The sequence below is a fragment of the Odontomachus brunneus genome, unplaced genomic scaffold (assembly GCF_010583005.1).
Source record: "Odontomachus brunneus isolate Ranch 3 - 2012 unplaced genomic scaffold, Obru_v1 Obru_scaffold_086, whole genome shotgun sequence".
In the NCBI taxonomy this organism is placed as follows: Eukaryota; Metazoa; Arthropoda; class Insecta; order Hymenoptera; family Formicidae; genus Odontomachus; species Odontomachus brunneus.
In genome coordinates this window covers 1,410,528-1,419,543 of record NW_022639536.1, presented here as the reverse complement: position 1 = coordinate 1,419,543, position 9,016 = coordinate 1,410,528, and the positions used below count along the sequence as shown (strand labels likewise).

Here is a 9,016-nt window from a genome sequence, read left to right as displayed (position 1 = left end):
TTTTGCATACAAAATTCGTATAGTTATTATTTATATAGTTACAATCAGCATATATATATATATATATATATATATATATATTTATATATACAGGGTGTCTCATACTCTCCTCCGGACATTTTGTGGAAACGTAGAATGGGTTGATATGAACATAAAAGTCCTATACCATTTTGCGATATTCTCAATAATAACCGAGAAATTAATTAAAGAAGATTGGTGAATGATCACGCGTGATATGGTAGATGAGCTGCAATGGCACCGTCTGCCGTTATACATTAAGTCAAACTTAACAAAAAAGTCCTCTACCATTTTGCAAACGACCACATAGATTTTTAGATATTAATAAAAGAAAATTTGTTCATTATGGTACATAATCATGTAACAATTTTCTTTAATTAATATCTAAAAATCTATGTGGTTATTTGCAAAATGGTAGAAGACTTTTTTGTTCAGTTTGACTTAATGTATAAATATATAACGGCAGACGGTGCCACTGCAGCTCATCTATCATATCGCGCGTGATCATTCATCAATCTTCTTTAATTAATTTCTCGGTTATTATTGAGAATATCGGTATAGGACTTTTATGTTCACATCAACCCATTCTAAATGGGTCCCCACAAAATGCTCGAAGAAGAGTGTGAGACACTTTGTATATATTTATGTATATAAATTTTTATCTATATAAAGAATCACATTATTGTATGATATAATTATGATATAAATTTGAAGATTGATTTTTAATAGAAAGTATATTTACTTTATAAATATAAATCAAAATAATTGTAAAGCTCACATCACCAATTGTTTCACGTCGTGATAATCATGAAAGAATATCCGACTAGCTCTGTACTTTATGAGGTACAATTACAATTACAAATCTTTTTCGTGATGGGTAACGTTGTCGTCGAGGGTAAATAGAAATGCACGCGAAGATCAGCGATACCGAGAAACACGAGTGGTAGCGTCGCGTTGTGTACGACAATAGTGTTCACCTGATCGATCGATCGATCACGTTCAAGCGGGGACGAGCGCGTGGCGAGGATCGATCGATGGATCGAGGCCGCGTAATCGCAACTACGATGGCGATCCATCCTCGACCATCAGTGCCGTTATCACAGGCAATTAAAGTGCATTCGCCGCTTCTTGGCCGTATCGCGTCATGTTTCAGCCGCGTGTGTCCTGTCTTCTTGTCGCGCACCGGCTACCGTCATTCGTTTAAGTAATGATAGCATCAATTTCTATGTAGCGTCGTTGCTCGTGATTACTTGCTTAGATTGACGTTTTCCAGACTTCGCCGGGCTGTCACTGTGTCCGTGTGTCAGAGTGTACACAGATGTACACAGAGTGTAAACAGATAATCCAGTCGCGCAAGGGAGAAAAGCAGAGGAAATAATTTTAAGGGTTCTCTCTCTTTCTCTCTCTCTTTACATTTTACTCAGTTGAATTTGGACAGTAAAGCGATGGCGCCGAGTCATTTTAATTCGAACAATTTCTTAGGCATAGGATATATTTTCCGCTCTAAATCGTCAAGTGAATTTTTTCCCTGGAATTTGATGAGTAAATCTGGTATATAGTTGGTTATAAATAAACTTCTAAATAAACTCTTTCTTTCAAAGTTTCACAATGTCAAATGTTACACTCTGTACTGCCATTTTGGCTCCTTGTCATAATCGATTACTGCGCATGCATGTTAGCAATAGCTTTCAATTCTGACAGCTTGAAGCGTTGCAACGTCATTCGATAAAACTACAAACTGAATCTCGATTGTACTTACTTGTAAAATTAGGCACAATGAAGTCATCAAACTGTCAAAATTGAGAATCATTACTAATAGGATTTTTGCGCACTGTAATTATATTATTAATTATTATTATTATTTTTTATTATACCTTATTATTGATTGTATTATTAATAATATTATTATCATTAATAATAACTCTAATTTTGACAATTTAATGAGTTCCCAACTTCATTGTGTCTAAATTGTTCTGCAATCAAGTGTACTCCACCGTCACAGAAACAAATCTACTTGAATCGTTTAGAATATTCAGTCGTATAAGAATCCACTTTAAACTTGAGTAAGATATTCATTCTTTTGTTTTCGAGTGTGAGCATTTTCGTTTTATATAAATTTTCACTTGTCTTGAGTTACATTTTGTTTTAAGAAATTTAAAGAGCTGAAATTCAAAATAATGTTTTGTTTGATATTCGAGGCTTTCGCGGTGTAAAAAGAATGATTAAAATAATGTTTTCATTTTACCAGCAGAATCAGTTAAATTCACAAATTATACGTGATGCGTAAATGTTGCTTTTTTTACCATAGTAGTAAACCTAATTATACAGGATGTCCAGTAACTCACAGAAATGTCGCGGTGTACAGATAGATTAGGTCAAACTAAACAAAAAATTCCTCTACTATTTTGTGAGCAACCACACAAAAAATTCTAAAATATTAATAAAAATATTCATGAATGATTTTAAATACGCGCCATACGATATGAACTGTAATAGCGACGTTTGCCGCTGTATACTTATATATTAGGTCAAACCGAACAAAAAACTCCTCTACTATTTTCCAAATGACCACGTATGTGTTTAGTTATTAATTAAAGAAGATTGATGTACAATTATGCACAATAATGCACCAATCTTCTTTAATTAATAACTAAACATCTACGTAGTCATTTGAAAAATGATAAAGGACTTTTTTGTTCAATTTGACTTAATATACAAGCATACAGCGATAATAATCGCTATCATAACTCATTTACGGTATGGCGTAAGATCATTCACGAAGTTTCTTTGATTAATAACTCAAAAATTTTATGTGGTTGTTCGCAAAATGGTAGAGGAATTTTTTGTTCTGTTTGACTTAATTCACCTATACATTGCGACTTTTTGTGAGTTACCGGACACCCTGTATAGAAATCTTTTTCAAGATTGAGATGTAAAGATGTAGCAATGTTATTTGAAAAGTAAATTATTTACTTTAAGGAAAACACTTCCGATAACTTTGTCCTTGACATATATTATAGAAATCACTTTCTTGAGTAACCTTCAAAAAATTTTAACTGTCGCTCGTTGTTTATTAAAAAGTTATTAAGAAAAAAGATTTCATTAATGTCATGTAGTTTTGCGACGCTGCATAAATAAATGTGTACTGTGTATAAATACGCATAGTACACGTATATCCGAAGGGGCGGATATACCCTTCCCCTCGCACCCCCTCCCCAAAACACTAACCCTAACCTAACCTAACCTATCTATTGAAATATAATAATAATGTATATACGTAATACGTTACGTGTACATGTATACGTAACGGAATCTTTTTTATACATACTATTATTATATAATTAGGATTCGTTTTTTGGGGAAGAGGTGCGACCATAGAAGGAGGAGGGCGTACTAGATGGCGGCGGGACGCCGTGCGTTCGAGACCTGCGTATCTTTTTGTTCCAGAGAGAGAAAAATATCGAAAGCGCGGTTTGCTAGGTCGGGACCCGCGCATATACATGTACTGTGGGTATTTATATGTGCATATTAATCTATGCAGTGTCGCAAAACTACATGGCATTAATGAAACATTTGTGTTAATAACTTTTTAATAAACAACAAACGACGTTTAAAATCCTTTGAAGGTTACTCAGGAGAGTGACCTCTATAATATATGTCAAGGTCAAGGTCATCGAAGGTGCTTCCCCTAAAGTGAATAATTACCCAAAATTCTGACATTTTTCTGCAAAGTTTACATCGTGTGTTGATTGGACAGAATTACAAATGCCTTTACACATTGAAAGTACGTGCAATAATAAATTGGAGTATTGCTCAATATGTAACGCGAATACGATAAGAAATCTTAAAATTCACCACTCGAGCTATATCAGTTGGCGTAAATATTTACTTGATACAAAAGTTCTCTGGTTTGTACGTATCATATGTGTGTTTGCTCCGTTAATGAAAATTGTAAGAAACATTTCTGTATCTTTACAATTGAATGTAGAAGCTCAAAAGTATATGAAAAGTTTGTGGACAGATTTCTATGTATGTACGTGATTATGTTTTCTGATAGCATGTGATAAAACAAAGCAGTATATATTTATATAAGTTCTATATGCACAAGAAATGCGTGGAAAAGGTAGCGTGATCGTGACAGTATTTATCTGACATTACGTTTTGATGATCATTGAGATAAAAGTATCAGTGCCCGGACATGCATCTAATCTTGGACATTCTCAAATTGCCACATATATACAAATATTCAGTATATACATATATTCTGTTAAAAATTTAAATATTCGTATTTAATTACCAAAATAATAAGAATGTTTAGAATTAAATACGTATGCCAAAATTAATATCTTTGTTTTATGTTATTGACATTTTTAGAATTCGTCATCTATTTTGCATCCCATCGATGACGAATAATATCGAAAACGCAGAGATGATCGCCTCTACTCAAGTAGGAATTTACTACTGGCATCAAAGTGGCCCAGTACTGATTTATGGTAAACGTTATTGGCATACCAGATGCCAGTACGGGTTTAGTATTGATGTGATACTGGGATGATAGAAAAGGGCTAGTATCGGAAAATAGTACTGTCACAGTACTGAAAATCAGTACTGTACCAGTATAAAAAAAAGTATTGATTCCTAGTACTGGGAAAGTACCTGTTCCCAGTACTGGACCAGTATCGATTCCTAGTAATTTTTATTATTTGTACAATTATTAATATCACAACTATATAGTACGGAAAGAAAGATCAGACTATGGCCGGAGCTGCTCTCGTTTGTACTTATACATGTCTATTTTTAATAGTCATATGAGGAAAAAATCTTCAGGGCGACGGCTGGAATCGAACTCGAGTCTTTCGCTTGTCAGGCAAGCGTTCTTACCACTGAGTTACCTAGGTTTCACGTTAGTAATTTCTTCCGTTTTCCCATAAAGGACATTAGTATCGTTCGTTTTTCAGTACCGACACAATACTGGCCCAATATCCTCTATTGGCAGATTGTATACTATACTTACTTGGATATTCAGTACTGATTCTTTGAACAGGGTCAGTACCAATAATACAGCTTTTTTATATTACTGGCCCAGTATTGAGCCAGTACTAAAACCGGATATCTGCTTTTCGGTATCGATCCATTATCGGGTCATTTTTCCGTACTGGCGAAATGTATACGATTCCTACTTGGATAATCACGCTATCCTTTTCATATTTCTTATACATACAGAACTTATGTTGCTACGTGTGTTGCTTTGTTTTACGATATTTGGCGGAAAATCTAATTAAGCATGTGTAGAAATCTTTCTGCAAACTTTTTGAATATTTTTAAGCTTCTAAATTCGGATGCGAAAACTGTTTTTCAAAATTTTTCTGTTTGAAGCGTCCACACTTTCGGTATATACAAGCTGCGGAACTTTTGGATTAGGCAAATATTAAGCTTGAGATTTTACATTAAATATTTTTTTCGTTTTTTATCACATATTGAGCAATGCTCCTATATATTTTTGCACGTAGTTTCATTGCGTAAATGCATTTATAATGCTGTACAACCAATACGATATAAACTTTGCAGAAAAATGTCAGTATTCTGTCGTTAATGTTTTTAGCTTCAGCATACCTTTAAGATCGATATGGTCGAGAGGAGATGTTATTATTTGTCGCTTGATTTTTGCTTTGTTTTTTTCATTTGCAGAGCAACATGCGTCGCTCGTATAAATCAAGAGTTTACACACGTCTTCCGATACACGCGCATGCCTCTGCTTAGCTTCAGTCGCCCAAGTTAATGTCGGTACCGGAAGACCGCTGTGCGCGCGATCGCTACCTTGTAATAATCGATTCCCGTGTATTTATCCGCTTGCTACCGTGTATCACCAAGCCTTCATCAACGATTGCGCGTTAAATGCAACGATGCAATCGAATCGAGCGCGGTGCGAGGATGCGAGTGCATTAAGCGGGTGATCGAGCGAGTGTGCGGATCGAGGCGAGAGCCTGCACGCGAGCGACTCCGCGGGATAGTCCCGATATGCGCGGCGGGTATCGTGGGATCATTCTGTTCGAGAATAAAAAAAATGTTTCCGTGCCGGCAAGGCTTTCTGTCGGAAGAATAGATTATCCGTCTTGCTGCTCTTCTTTCGTGTACGCGTCCGTCCTACCTTTCCCTTTTGCGTCTGGTGCACGCATGAACGAACGAGCTATGCATGTATGTACGTTGCACGTTGCAGGGAGAAATCTTTGAAGAAATATTTAAGTGAAGGGAAAATCCTCGAAAGGGAGCGCGTGTATACTCGCGCGGCTCGAAATCTCGGATTCTTCGCATTTCTTCGACAGTTTAAGCACGGTTTCTGCTAAAGATGTTTTATAATCTTTATAGATATCTTGTGTTGTGAGGTCGTTAGAGATATTTTTCATACTTTATAATAAAGCAACATTTTATTTGTTTCGTTTGTTTATTTTATTCGTTTTCATTTTTTTTTTAAGTAAGGTGAATACCCAATTAGTGACCACGTAATTTTATCGTAGAAGAAAAGAGTAATAAATATAGAATATACATATTAAACAAAATATGTGCAAAATTAATTTTGTTGGGAAGTTTAAACATTTAGAGTGTCAGATGTGTTATATGTTGATTTATAAAAAAAAATTTAATTTATTCATATCTTTGCAAAGATATCTGATGTATTATTAAAAGGATGTTCTGCTTTATTCTCTTAAGAGGAAGCTGAAAACTATATCGATAGAATACTGATATTTTTCTGCAAAGTTTACGTCGTATTAGTTATACAGAATTACGAATGCTTTTACGCAATGCGCGTAAGTGCAAAAATAAATAGAAACATTGCTCAATATGTGATGAAAACGTGAAAAAAATGTTAAATATACGATCTCAAATTATCAGTTAACGTAAATATTTGTTTAATCCAAAAGTTCTGCAGTTTGTACATAATGGAAGTGTGGATGCTCTAAACGGAAAAAGTTTGAAGAACATTGCTGTATCTTCGTATCTGTATTCCAAAGCTTAAGATTATCCGAAAAATTTGCAGAAATGTTTCTACATATTTGTGGTTAGGTTTTAGATTGAATATGGTAAAACAAAGCAACAAAGCAAACACATTCACGTAAATTCTGTATGTACAAGAAGTACGGAAAGGATAGTTTGATTGTATTACGATCGTCTTTGCGTTATCGATATTGTTCGAGTTCGTCGACTTCAGCATCCTCTTAAAGTAAATCAATAAAAATGTTTCCGATCAAATCATGGGTAAAAGGACTATTTCATCCATGAACAATGAGAATACATTGATTTTCAGTGAGAATACATTGATTTTCAGTGAAAATATTTCCACTTTATTGCTCTTTCTTATATCTCACTGATTTTGACTAGTGAAAATAAGATTTCACTGCAAAATCTGTAATTTTATAAAATCTGTAAAATTGTAAAATAAATTTGTTATACGCTATACCAAATTTAACTCTTCGGGTTTGCGACGATGATTCTACTAGAATTAACGGCTTGTATATGCTTTACGTGCAATGACACTGTCTGTGTTTGCAAAGTGCATTAATAATGGATGTAGTTGCTACTTTTAACTGATCCTTTCAACGAGATTTTACTGTTTGCAGTGTGCTACACTTATAACTACTAGTTATAAATATAGTATGTCAGTGAGGAATACATCGATTCTATTTTAGAGAGTAGATAACCAAAAATAGGAGGTTTCTACGAATTTCTTTCAAAGGGATGAATATTTTCTTACGTGTTTGAAATTATTATTTGAGCTGTGACGTTATCCACCAGTTAGAAGTGTCTGGTGCTCAGCTCAGTCAAAAACTTGGACGGCGTTTCAATTTTGTTTTAATCATTTTTTTATATTTTAAACAACGACAAATAGTTTGGTCAAAATTATATATATATATATATATATATATATATATATATATATATATATATATAATATATATAATATTATAAATATGTAGATGTATTATAGATATATAATATTATATATACACACACATATATGTATATATATTTACATTTTCATTCATTCTTTTTTGAAAACGATTCGTATTTTCTAAAACCCCTATTTTTCGATTATTTAAATTAGTACTTTCTGTTAAATTATATGTTATGTAATTTAAATTTCTCCCAATTATACGGATAATAGATACATAACCGTTCTTTTTACTTACAGATGTTAAAAACTGTGATTTACAATTATTCTTGATATTGCTGTTTTTATCGGGAACAAAAATATTAATAAATGTTCCTTTTTTAATATTCCATTATTTGTAAAAATTTATAGACTAGAAGCTATTATTTGTTATTATATTATATTTGCTATTACTTATCAGTTGTAACTATTTGCTAAATTCTGATGAAATAATATTGATGTTATTTTCTAATTTCCTAATGAATAAAAGTACACATCACATTTGCTCGTTATAAATAAAACAATTTATATCGTTTTATGTCATATTTATTTCAATAGTCCTTAATGAGAACGGATCGATATCTTAATATCGATTTGTAGCATGCACGTGCATTGACATAAAATATACATATTTTGTTTTTTCTATTTGGAAAATATTCTTCTCTTAACTTCTTTTAACTTTCTCTTAACTTTGATGAAACAATTTTAATCTGTTCTGTAAAAGAATCATGCTTTAACGGTAACCATTCTAACCTAAGGAGTGATCTAAAATCAGTATTAACATTTTTTTATTTATTAGAGTTATAGTTATCTGTTTACGAAACAGATTTTGGAAAAAACAATATTTTCGTAAAATGGGAGTTATAAAAAATTAAATCTAATTTTTTCGCTGAGAAATACAAGCCTGTAAAATAATCAAATGAAAAATGGTTTTAAAATTTGTGGAACTGACGCAGACAATAAACATTTGTATTACACATTAATTTAATCGAATGAATTGCTTTTGAGTTATCGTGGTTATAGTTAAATGTTATTTTGGTAATAACGAGTTTGAAGTTTTATAATGAATTC

General features: G+C 32.9%; 1 protein-coding gene across 1 annotated transcript in view; it reads left to right on the top strand.

Moving 5' to 3' along the window:
- LOC116847997 (glycogen-binding subunit 76A) overlaps positions 1–9,016 on the top strand; it is a 119,164-nt gene that overhangs the window by 5,921 nt on the left and 104,227 nt on the right. The gene's annotated exons all lie outside the window — the stretch shown is intronic.